The 12,572-nt window shown below is 44.6% G+C and overlaps 1 protein-coding gene across 4 annotated transcripts in view; it reads right to left on the reverse strand.

Moving 5' to 3' along the window:
* PITPNC1 (phosphatidylinositol transfer protein cytoplasmic 1) overlaps nucleotides 1–12,572 on the reverse strand; it is a 265,455-nt gene that overhangs the window by 206,455 nt on the left and 46,428 nt on the right. The gene's annotated exons all lie outside the window — the stretch shown is intronic.

The following is a 12,572-nucleotide window of genomic DNA, read 5'->3' on the forward strand; positions in this document are numbered from 1 at the left end:
ATGAAATGATTACTACAGCCAAGCTAATTAACATATTTCTTCTCGTGGTTACCTTTTTGTGTATGTGTGTGATGAGAGCAAAAATTAAATTTAAAAGTCTCCTGTGCATTGACTGACAGATGAGTGGATAAACAGAATGTGGTACCTACATACAATGGAATATTATCCAGCCTTGTAAAGGAAGGAGATTCTGACAGATGCTACCACATGGATGAACCTACAAAGCATTATGCTCAGTGAAATAATCCAGACGCATGATGCCACTTATATGAGGTACCTTGAATAGTCAAATTCATAGAAACAGAAAGTACAATAGAATGGTGGCTGCCAGGGGCTGGGGAAAGGGGGCACAAGGAGTTAGTGTTTAATGGGTTTAACAAGGAGTTAGTGTTTAATGGGTTAGTGTTTAATGTATATAACAATCTGTTTAAAGGGGGCACAAGGAGTTAGTGTTTAATGAGTTTCTGTTTGGGTTGACGAAAAAGTTCTGGAGATGCGTAGTGTTGATGGTTGCACAGCATTATGAATGTACTTAATGCCACTGAACTGTACACTTAAAAAAGTTTAAAATGTAGATTTTATGACACATATAACCGCAATTTTTTTAAGTCTCCCTTGCAGTATTCCGTCTGAGGAAGGATACAGGACTGTGGCCTTTGGCGTATTTTTAGGTGGCTATTTCTTCATAAGATGCATTCTTAAATACCTAATTGATAGCAAAGGGAAGAAAACACATTCAGCATTCACACAGCTCAGTGTCCAAATGTCCAAAGTCATTAATTTGGAAAAATACCACAAGAATCATGAAACTGATTCAGAATTTACTTCTAAACCATAAAAGCAAAAAACGAAGTGTGATTTTAATTGGGTTTTCTGGGTGTGTGTTGTCTTAGATGACTTGTTTTTTTTAATTGTTGGTAATCACTGGCTACCAGTACTAACCTCACTGCCAGAAAAATAAACAGTTAAGTAATTAAAACATTCAAAACCTGAACTAGCAGAGAAAAAAAGTTTGTTTCTAACACTTTCCTTTTAGCATCAATTGTGATTCATATATCAAAAGACTAACCTTTTAAAAGGAGATGAAATAGCTTTCATATTTGACTATTTTGGTAACCAGCTGCATAGAAAACTATTTTATCACCCCTTTTCCCCATCCCCAGACAGAGAAAGTTGTTGAGCTTGAAATTTCTAGATTATAATGTTGAAGTTCTCATGCAAGCAAAGCCTCCCAGCGACGTTAGATGTCTTGGCAAGGTAAAAACAGGAAGATTTTTTTTTCTTTGATATCTGTCAAGAAAATATAGAGGTATGCTTATTACTTTCTTTAAAAAGTCCTTTTCCCTTTCAAGAAAAGTGTTGTGTTTATTCCAGTGGCAGTTTAACACATAATCTCAGGTTCTCAGCAAGCCCTCAAAACGGGTGGTCAGAATGCAACAAGCTGACAGAATCCAAATTAAATTGACACTCCCCAGGCTAAGGCTTCAAAAGATGTGTGTATCAGCATCGTCCAAAGCAAGTCACTGGGTCACTTTTAACTTCTTCCAAATACCAAGCCTTTAAGCCAAGCTCAAACATGGCGGAGGAGAAAAGGCAAGAGAAGGGACTTTGCTGTGTCAACATGGACACCCCTTAGAAGGGCAGTGCAAATCGAAGAATTACAACCAAATGGTTTTAATCGCTTGGGTGACAACGCACAGGTGGCAGGGGGAAGAGCAAAGAGATAAAAGTGTTAGTGATTGAAGGAGATGATGCACCCACCTTTGCAGTTCAGTAAACATGGCTTAATGGTGATTTTGTCTGTGGATGGTGAGAAAGGACTTTGCAGCAGAAGATCTTAGCCATTGGGAAGGACTAGATTCTAGTCTTAGATTCACAGAGTCACAAAAGAGGAGAGAATGGCCCGGTGGCTCTAAACAGATCCAGTGGAGGGGAGAAACGGAGGTAACATTATGAAGACGGAGTCGTGAATAAAGCAAGTGTGAAGCACCTACAAAGGGCAGCTTCCTGGGTCCTGGAGAAGCCTGGTACCCCCTCCCACAAGTCGAGGAAGCCGCCCCGATTCTGGAAGCATCTGGTTCCAGATGAGAAAATCACTTCACTCTGGGTGGAAGAACCTCAGACAGCCATACAATTAGGGACACATGCAGACCGAGGTGATCAAAAGAAAACACCCAGATTAAACCCACAAATCATTTTCAATAAGCCTTTCCAGAAAAGCAGTGTGGTGAGAGAAGTCCTGGGGATGTGATGTATTGCTGTGGAGACCGTGGGTAACAGTACTCGATTGTACATTTGAAAGCTGCTGAGAGAGTAGATCTTAAAATTTCTCATTGCAAGAAAAAAATTAAAAAACCAAAAAACAGCCATGTGTGTTAGCTGGGATCCCAGGTAAAAACTTCAGAAAATAAACACCTTCAAAGAAAGGAGACTTCTCTCTGCGGTTTTGAAGACGAAGTTTCACATCCGCTGCTCCAAAGGCCCAGAAAGGCTTATTGTGCTGGGGAACTGGGGTGTGCGAGCTTCGAAGACTTAAACAAATGATCAGTTCTCTCCTTCAGAGATCCTAAAGTCTCCTAAGAGATTCCAGGTGGCAATAAATTAATAGGCTCACTCTTTACTATGCTTCTATTTCTCCTAGCTTAAAAAAAAAATCTTAATCAGAAACAAAATTATTTCTTTACCAAAGGCTCCATTTCTGTGTGATATCCTAGTTAAACTTGCACATTTTTTTCTCCATTCTGTTTTTTGGACTCAGAACAATTTCCTCCTCCTCTAAGCAGAAAAGCCTACAGAAAAAGTGTTGGTTGTGCCCTAGTTTCAGGAGGTGATGAAGAGGCAAGTCGCTAAAGCCATATGGAGAAAACTACTACTTGTGGCCCCAGGGAGAAAAAAAAAAGAATCAGCCAAACAAAGATACCTAGAGTCAGACTGGAACTTCTGGAGCAATCTAAGCCTTACCTCCGAAGGCCTAAACAATAGCCTCTATTTATGCACACTTCAAAAGACCTCATTGCATCAGAAGGCACCTTGCGAATAAGATTGCAGCTAATTCTCCCAGCAGCAGAAATGCAACTCCTGTGAATAACAAAGCTTCGCTCTGTTATTCATAATAAGGATTAAACCCAGTGGGATAAAATACACAGTTGCCAGGTCATCTTAGTGTAGGGCTCAGCATGGAAAACTGAGTTCTCATTTCTCCTCCACTAAAGCCTGGTGGTTGGCAGAGGAGTCAGTTCTTTAAATGTCCAGTGACGATTGCTTTTGCTGTTAAAGGAGAAATCAGTAAACAAGGAAAATGCTCTGAGAGACAGTTGAAGGGCACTGAATCAATATTACTACTGTCCTCAGCCCCCTGTCACAATTGAGTGCAGACCTTCAAAGGAACACATTGTTACCTAAAACTAAAAGATTCCCCCAGCCCCCCCCACACCTAAAAGGCTGCCCCTAAAGCATCAAGGGCCTGGCCCCCCATCTGTTCCACACCTAGGTTTTCCTTCCCATTCCCTCTCCCTGCCCTGACCCCTGTTCCAGCAAAAACAATCTGTTGACCCCTTGCGCACACATGACTTACAGCTTCCGACTTACAACCTTTCTTTGCCAAAATCCGTATTCATCCTTCAAGACTTGCTTTAAAAGGGCCTCCCCATGACCCAAACCCCCTGACAGCTCTTTTTTGCACGTGGTTCATATTGAGTTTGCAATCAATTAAAAGTTTAATGTTCTTATTGAAATAATTCTATTTGGAATAATATGTTGTCTGGAATTTGCTTCAAAAACAATCCAAGGATAGGAGTGGAGGGTGGGGCATTCGGGGTGGGCCCCATGTGGGTTCATCAGAGGGGTCTCTCTCCTTTTTTTAAAAAGTCTTTATTGGGCTTCCCTGGTGGCTCAGTGGTTAAGAATCCGTCTGCCAATGCAGGGGACACGGGTTTGAGCCCTGGTCCAGGAAGATCCCACATGCCGCGGAGCAACTAAGCCTGTGCACCACAACTACTGAGCCTGCGCTCTAGAGCCCACGAGCCACAACTACTGAGCCTGCGTGCCACAACTACTGAGCCCGCATGCCACAACTACTGAGCCCATGTGCCGCAACTACTGAGCCCGCGCGCCTAGAGCCTGTACTCCGCAACAAGACAAGCCACCACAATGAGAAGCCCGTACACCGCAAAGAAGAGTAGCCCCCCGCTCGCTGCAACAAGAGAAAGTCCGCGTGCAGCAACAAAGACCCAACGCCTCCAAAAAACAAACAAATAAATAAATAAATCTCAAAAAAAATAAGTCTTGGGCTTCCCTGGTTGCGCAGTGGTTGAGGGTCCGCCTGCTGATGCAGGGGACACGGGTTCGTGCCCCAGTCCGGGAGGATCCCACATGCCGCGGAGCGGCTGAGCCCGTGAGCCATGGCCGCTGAGCCTGCGCGTCCGGAGCCTGTGCTCTGCAACGGGAGAGGCCACAGCAGTGGGAGGCCCGCGTACCGCAAAAAAAAAAAAAAAAAAGAAGTCTTTATTGAATTTGTTACAATATTGCTTGTGTTTTATGTTTTGGTTTTTTGGCATGTGGGATCTTAGCTCCCTGACCAGGTACTGAACCTGCACCCGCTGCATTAGAAAGCAAAGTCTTAAGCACTGGCCCACCAGGGAAGTCCTGGGTCTCTCTACTTTTGCTTATGTTTGAAAGTTTCCATAGTAAAAATCTGAAAATTTTAGTGTCACAAAGCTAGCTAAGGACAACCAACATTTGAACTCAGAATTGCCTGACATTAAGAGCAGAGCCCGCTAGGCTGTTCTATTGTTTTCCATGAATTATTTCATAGTTGCTGTTACTGCTTTTTTTCACTGTATCCAGCTGTATTCATTATTCATTTGACATGAAAAGCCCGGTTGCTCTCCTCAAGGAGAGCAGGCAGTGTAACTGGGGACACAGGTAAACAGATAAATCACAGTGGAATCGTGAGTGTAACAGCCAGGATAGGAATCGAGTGGAAACAAATAAATTTCTATGGGAAAACAGCAATTAAGCCTACTTGGGGAACTCAAAAAGGCAGCCCAGCCGGGAGCTGTTATCCCAGGTAGAACTCAAGAGCTAAGCAGGGACGTCCAAGGTGAAGGAGTTTGGGGACAGGAGCGAAACTCGGGCAGAAGTTGTGGTGTGGGCAAAGACGCAGTCCTGAAGAGGCGTGATGAGGAAGGAACAGGGCCAGGTGGGGCAGATGCCCTGTTGAGGTAAGTGGAGGCCCAGACTGTGAAGAGGCTTGCAGCCAGGCCAACAGGGCTGGATTTTACCTCTTAGACAATCAGGAGCAAATGCGGAAGTGACATGATCACTGTTGGTCTGTTAGCAAGGTCACTGTCAGCTGTGCACCTAACAGCCTGGAATGGGCTTTTGCAGCAGGTCATAGCCAGGATTAGGTACGGAGAGAGGGAGGTACAAAATTTACGGGGACGCCAAAGAACTCAGCGATTCAGATGAATATTATTTTAATGCAATATTTTTTTAGAAATCAAAATTAAAGCCAAGAAAGTCCACGATGGAAAAAAAAAATTATGTAAGTAAAGACAGAATGTTACCCTTTGGTTTACCACCCTGCTTTATTATGAAACTGCAAGCACCACCCCACCTGTCCACCCCCCAGCCCTCACCATGCTGGGTGGGTTTACAAGGGTGGGCAATGATATAGGAACAGATTGGACAACATGAGGCTTTACATAGAGTTGTATTTTTTTGTTGTAGAGCTTTTATTAACTTTTCCCACCTGGTTGTCAACATGGGAGGATATTTTGATAAGTGGACACAGGGGTGCACAGTTTTCTTTGCCTCAAGGCTCCCACAGAGCTTGGTAGGGCCCTGCCCTAGCCCGGGCAGTAAGTGAGGGCCGACAGCCCTAAAACAAGAGTGTGAAAGAGGAAGAGGCCAAACTTGAGCAACATTTCTAGGGCAGAAATGAGAGAATATATAAATGCAGTAGGAGTATCAGCCTAAAGGCTCAGCTCGAGCACAATTTATTCTCCCCAACTACGTCATAAACCTTCAGGGTCAAAAATCCCGTTCTCCTAATCTTTTGTATCATTTTGCGCCTAGCTTGATACATTCCTATTAACTAATTAAGTGGAAAATAAGAGCTTAAGTCCAAAGCACACACAACTGAAGCCAGAAGTATGTCGTTCCTATTTTACAAACTGTCTCTCGCTGAAGAGCAGGACGCAGTGATGAATGTTCAAAACGTACGACCCATTCATGATAACTAAGACCTCCCTCCCCAAAATCTAATAAGTTGTTTGAGTGACACTCTCCTGTCATTCTCCCATCTCATTTTGCATCCTTAGAACTAAGGAGGAGAATATCTGAAGTGAGGGCTCTGCTTTGTCATCTCTGAAGCTATGATCAGATTAGAAGAAAGGCTGAAAAAACGGTTGGTCCCACCAGCCTTGGACAATAGGAGAAAATGGGTGGGGGGCTTTGCAGTTTTCTGTATCAAATAGTAACCGGATTCCCACTCGACCCTCCTGCCCATGTGATTTCCACTCGGCCCCCAGCTTCAGTCCTGTGTCATGGAATATGGCCCCATCTCTGCGGAGCAAATCAGAGGCCAGTTCAGGATTGTGGACAGTTTAAGTGACAATAAGGGTGAGGCGTCATCCTGATGAACCATCAGGTGTGGAAATGCACTCAAGAGAGACTCACAATGATGGAGGAGGCCTTAATAAATAAAAGCTGCTACCAAACCTAACTTTTGGATGGCTTCGGAAGGCCGAGTTGCTCTGAGAGGGAGGTACAGAGATATCAACTTGCCATCCGTGGCCCGGCCCAGGCAAGGAGCTACGACTAAACAGGAAATCGGTTACTGAGCAGTTGAACGGATGTATGAGTGTTCAAAGCGCAGGCACCAGGCTATACTCTGAGACATTCTATAAAGTGAAAGCAGAGCTGTGTTAACCCTGACAGATGTGTAAGAGACTCGTGTAAGAGGCAGGACCTGCTTGGGTCTCCTGAAGAACTGAATTCTCTGTGAGTAACTATGAATTATTCAATGCTATGGTTTATTGGGCATCTACTATGTGCCCAGTATATCACAGGCATATTTTTTAAACCACCCCAGAGCCCTGCAACGGAAAGCGCTATCTTTATTTTACAAAAGGAAGCTCAGAAAGGTTGAGTCGTGAGCCTGAGTTCATAGAGCTGGTCCTAAAGGAGCTAGAATTCAAACCCAGAGCAAAGCCAGGCTTAGAGTAAGGAGAAACTTTTCCTTTTGAGAGCTCAGTGACGTTCTGGTTAGAGAGAGGTGAATGAGTTTGAGTTTGCCAGTGCAGTGTCAGATCCTGCACTCGACATTTTGATACGTTATTCAGCATGGGAATATTTTGCATTAATGATGATTTTTAAAATACAATGGATTAAAAATATTATTCATTGTGATTATTGAGTTTGGGGGATGCCCCTTCAATTTGGGTCCCCAGGGGCGTGTCTCACTAGCCTCACCCTAGTTTTGGCTGTGTTCCAGCCTGCAGGTGACCTGTGATAACCTGAATGCAGCCTACAGACAGCTCTCATTTTAGGCAGACTTTTCACTCTCCTCCTGCCTGCCTGATAAGTTTTACATCCAAAGTTATTACCTACTGGGAAAGAGGTTTTGGGTTTTGTGGGGATTTTGGGTTTTTTTTGTCTGAGTTGGGTCTTCATTGCTGCACGCGGGTTTTCTGTAGTTGCGGTGACCGGCGGCTACTCTTCATTGCGGTGTGAGGGCTTCTCTTGTTGTGAACACGGGCTCTAGGCGCACGGGCTTCAGTAAGTAGTTGTGGCTCGCGGGCTCTAGAGTGAAGGCTCAGTAGTTGTGGCTCATGGGCTTAGTTGCTCCACGGCATGTTGACCAGGGATGGAACCCGTGTCCCCTGCATTGGCAGGTGGATTCTCAACCACTGTGCCACCAGGGAAGATCCCCCCCCCCTTTTTTTTTGACTTGCTTGTTTGCTTCTTTTGTTTTCCTGCTCATTTTATTTTTTTCCTTTATCTTCTTTCTCTATTCATCACTGGCTGGGATACTTATAAACAAGAAATGTGTCAAAAGGTGATACATTGGATAACGGGATGCAAAAAATTCTACACAACCCATGAACATATTCAAACGCACTCAAAAAGGAAGCGTCTTAGAATAATTTCATGCCCCTTCCCAGGGCTGCAGAATATATTTATTTCTATAAGAAATTAGCTTCCAGGGCTTCCCTGGTGGCGCAGTGGTTAAGAATCCGCCTGCCAATGCAGCGGACATGGGTTTGAGCCCCGGTCCAGGAAGATCCCACATGCCACGGAGCAACTAAACCCATGCGCCACAACTACTGAGCCTACGCTCTAGAGCCCGCAAGCAACAATTACTGAGCCCGTGTGCCACAACTACTGAAGCCTGCGCACCTAGAACCTATGCTCCGCAACAAGAGAAGCGCACTGCAACAAAAGAGTAGCCCTAGCTCACTGCAACTAAAGAAAGCCCGCACACAGGAACAAAGACCCAATGCAGCCAAAAATAAATAAAAATAAATTAAAAAAACAAAAAAAGTTAGCTTCCATAAGGATCAGCCCTTCACACATCTGCTTCACAGAATTATCTCTGAGAAAAACAAATACCGTATGCTAACACATATATATGGAATCTAAATTAAAAAAAAAGGTTCTGATGAACCTAGGGGCAGGACAGGAATAAAGGCACAGACGTAGAGAATGGACTTGAGGACACAGGGAGGGGGAAGGGTAAGCTGGGAAGAAGTGAAAGAGTAGCATTGACATATATACACTACTAAATGTAAGATAGCTAGTGGGAAGCAGCCGCATAGCACAGGGAGATCAGCTCGGTGCTTTGTGACCATCTAGAGGGGTGGGAAAAAGAGGGTGGAAGGGAGGCACAAGAGGGAGGGGATGTGGGGATGTGCATATGCAGAGCTGATTCACTTTGTTATACAGCAGAAACTAACACAATATTGTAAAGCAATTATACTCCAATAAAGATGTTAAAAAAAAAAAAAAAAAGAATTGTCTCTGCGCCCTATTACCAGATACAAAATTAAGTACTGTGAGCTGAGGCTGCAGGTTGTACTGGTAGCTGGAGGATGAAAAGTCATCCTTTTTCCTTTTTTTTTCCTTGAATTTTATTTTATTTATTTATTTTTCATACAGCAGGTTCTTATTATTATCTATTTTATACATATTAGTGTATATATGTCAATCCCAATCTCCCAATTCATCCCACCCCCTCCTTCCGCCCCTCTTTCTAAACTTTTGTTTCTACAATGTGGTACTGTTGTGACAAAACACCAGCATGAGGAGGATAACAGCCATGCCAACAGCAAACACAGCTGTTCTGAATCCTAGTCTGCATTTTTTTAAATTAACTAAATACAGTTCTTGGTTCTTTTAAAAATCAACATTAGGAAGCTCATCAACTACACAGGAGAGAAACTGACATAGAAATGGACACTGTCCAGGTACACATGCCCAACCAGTTTTGCATTTCAGCCCTGATTTCAATTAAAGAAGCATTCATTCAGTACCTACTGTGTGTCCAGACGTGACCAGGAATTTGTATCACTAAGACAAAGGGCCAGGCTTCCTGGGAGAGACCGATGCTCAGCAGGGCATCACCACCTGGACCCGTGTTTTATGGAGGAGAGTGCAGTCCATTAGTTTAATTAAAAAAAAAAAAAAAAGCTTGATCTCAGGCCATGTACACTTTCTACAGGACAGGCCAAGAGAAATTTATAGTAGCAGAGGGGGTGGGCCCCTGGCAGGATTACGATAAAATAAAGTTTTTGTGGCCTGGAGTTTCCTCTCACTGTTCAGCAGTTTCAACCTCTAAACAAAACAAAACAAAAAAATTAGTAGCAATAAACCATCAGCAGGACTGCTTTTTGTTGCTGAGGCAGAGGATTATATGTCTGGATTGCTTCTCCAGTTCTCCTAATTTGACCCAGCTAAATGAACATGTAAAAGGAAGGAAGAAAAAAATTACCTCTGAGCTCAGAAAATCAGTGTTAAAAGTCCAGATTCTAAAATCCACACATTCTATGCATTCGAAAGTCACTTAGGCTCTCACTCAGGAACTCCATCCTTCTCATCCAAATTCTACCAAAGATCTTAATTAATCTGGTTTCTCAACCTGCAGGAGCTTAGAAGGCACATGGCAGAAGGGGCATCCATGCCACTGTAGATGGCAGCTTATAATTATCACAATTGGGGCTATTTAATGATGGTCAGGGCAGATCACGGCCCTATTCATTCACAGACAGGCCTATTCATTCACTCACTCACTCATTCATGCATTCATTCATTCATTCAACCAACATTCATCAGACGCCTCCTCTGGGCTACTAATGCTCCTTCAAGTTCCTGGTTAAGACCACCCTCCCTGATGTTAAGGGAGGTCTAAAGAGATGTCAAAGCTCCTGAAAAGACTCCCACCCTCCACCCCAGTGCAATCTCCTAAGAGACCAAAGACCCTTAGGAACTGCATTAGTTTCCTGTGGCTGCAATAACAGAGTAATAATACCACCTGAGTCACTTAAAGCAACAGAAATGTTATTCTCTCACAGCTCTGGAAGATAGAAGTCCAAAATCAAGGTGTCAGCAGGGCCACACTCCCCCTGAAGGCCCTAGGGAAGAATCCTTCCTGCCTCTTCCAGCTTCCGGTGGCCCCAGACATTCCTTGACTTACAGCTGCATGTCCCCAACCTCTGCCTCTGCCTTCACAAGGCCATCTTCTCTGTGTCTGTGTCCTCTCTTCATGTAAGGATCCCAGTCACCCTATATCCAGGATGATTTCATCTCGAGGTTCTTAAGTGACTACATCTGCAAAAACCCTATTTCCAATTAAGGTCACATTCTGAGGTTCTGGGTGGACATGAATTTTGAGGGGACACTATCAGACCTACCACAGAAGGCTATCATCAAACTAACTGAGCACCCCACCTCCCCCGAAAGGCCACCAGAACAAATCCCTGAACCTCAACATCCCTGAAGTCCAAGAATCCCTGGTGCCCTTCTATCCCTACTCTTCCTCTTGCCTCAACTTTCCATACAGCAAAGAGACATAAATCAAATCATGTCACTCGGCCTTTCTAACCTTCTGAGGTGGCCCACACTCTGTCTGTGGAGTGTGTTTCTCTCTAAATAAGTCCACTTCTTACCTATCACTTTGTCTCTCACTGAATTCTTTCCGCGATGAGACGTCAAGAACCTGAGCTTCATTAAGTCCTGAAACCAGCTGTGATCTCAGCTGGAAGACTGTGGGGTTTGGCCGGGTTCAAGTCCTGGACGCATGGGTTCAAGTCCCAATCTGAGGTGCACGGTTTGACTACATGTCAAGATTCATAATCTTGCAGGTCTATCAGTGGATGTCCAGAGTGAAAACCTTCCCACCTCCAAAACAAGCATATCAAAAACAACCACTGTGGGCTTCCCTGGTGGTGCAGTGGTTAAGAATCCACCTGCCAATGCAGGGGACACAGGTTTGAGCCCTGGTCCGGGAAGATCCCACATGCCGTGGAACAACTAAGCCCGTGAGTCACAGCTACTGAGCCCGCGTGCTGCAACTACTGAAGCCTGCGCGCCTACAGCCCATACTCCACAACAAGAGAAGCCACTGCAATGAGAAGCCCGCGCACCGCAAGGAAGAGTAGCCCCCGCTCGCTGCAACTAGAGAAAGTCTGCGCGCAGCAACGAAGACCCAACGCAGCCAAAAATAAATAAATAAATAATAAATAAATTTATATATAAAAAAAAAAATCATGTCACTCCCCTGCTTATAACTCTCAGTGGCTCCTGCTGTAAGAAGGCCACACCCCAAACTCCTGGCCAGACCCCTGAAGCCCTTCACAGTCTGCCCTCTTCATCCCTCCGTCCCCTCTCCTCCCCCTGCCCTCGCTTCACCCTGTCTGTGCTCCTCCTGTTCACCCAGCTCTACCCTTACTCTCCTCCTCGTTCAAACACACCAAGGTCACTCCAGCACTTGCTGACCCCTCTGTCTCCCTCTACCTGGACAGCTGTCCTCCAGATTGTCACTTGGATCCTACCATTGTTCAAATGTCAAATCCTCAGAAAAGCCTTCTCCATCCATCTTATTCAAAACAGCACCCATAGGGACTTCCCTGGTGGCACAGTGTTAAGAATGCAGGGGACATGGGTTCAAGCCCTGGTCCGGGAAGATCCCACATGCCGTGGAGCAACTAAGCCCGTGCACCACAACTACTGAGCCTGTGCTCTAGAGCACATGAGCCACAACTACTGAGCCCATACACCACAACTACTGAAGCCTGCACGCCTAGAGCCTGTGCTCCACAACAAGAGAAGCCACCGCAATGAGAAGCCCACGCACTGCAACAAAGAGTAGCCTCCGCTCGCCACAACTGGAGAAAGCCCGCGTGCAGCAACGAAGACCAAACGCAGCAAAATAAATAAATAAACTAATTAATCAATTAATTTTAAAAATAAAATAGCACCCATATTAAATGAAGTGTAGGTTTATTCTAATATATCATTACTGGTTTGCAGGATTCCAGACAGCACTGGAAAAGACATAGAAAAGGCTTGTC

The sequence above is a fragment of the Pseudorca crassidens genome, chromosome 19, assembly GCF_039906515.1.
Source record: "Pseudorca crassidens isolate mPseCra1 chromosome 19, mPseCra1.hap1, whole genome shotgun sequence".
NCBI lineage: Eukaryota > Metazoa > Chordata > Mammalia > Artiodactyla > Delphinidae > Pseudorca > Pseudorca crassidens.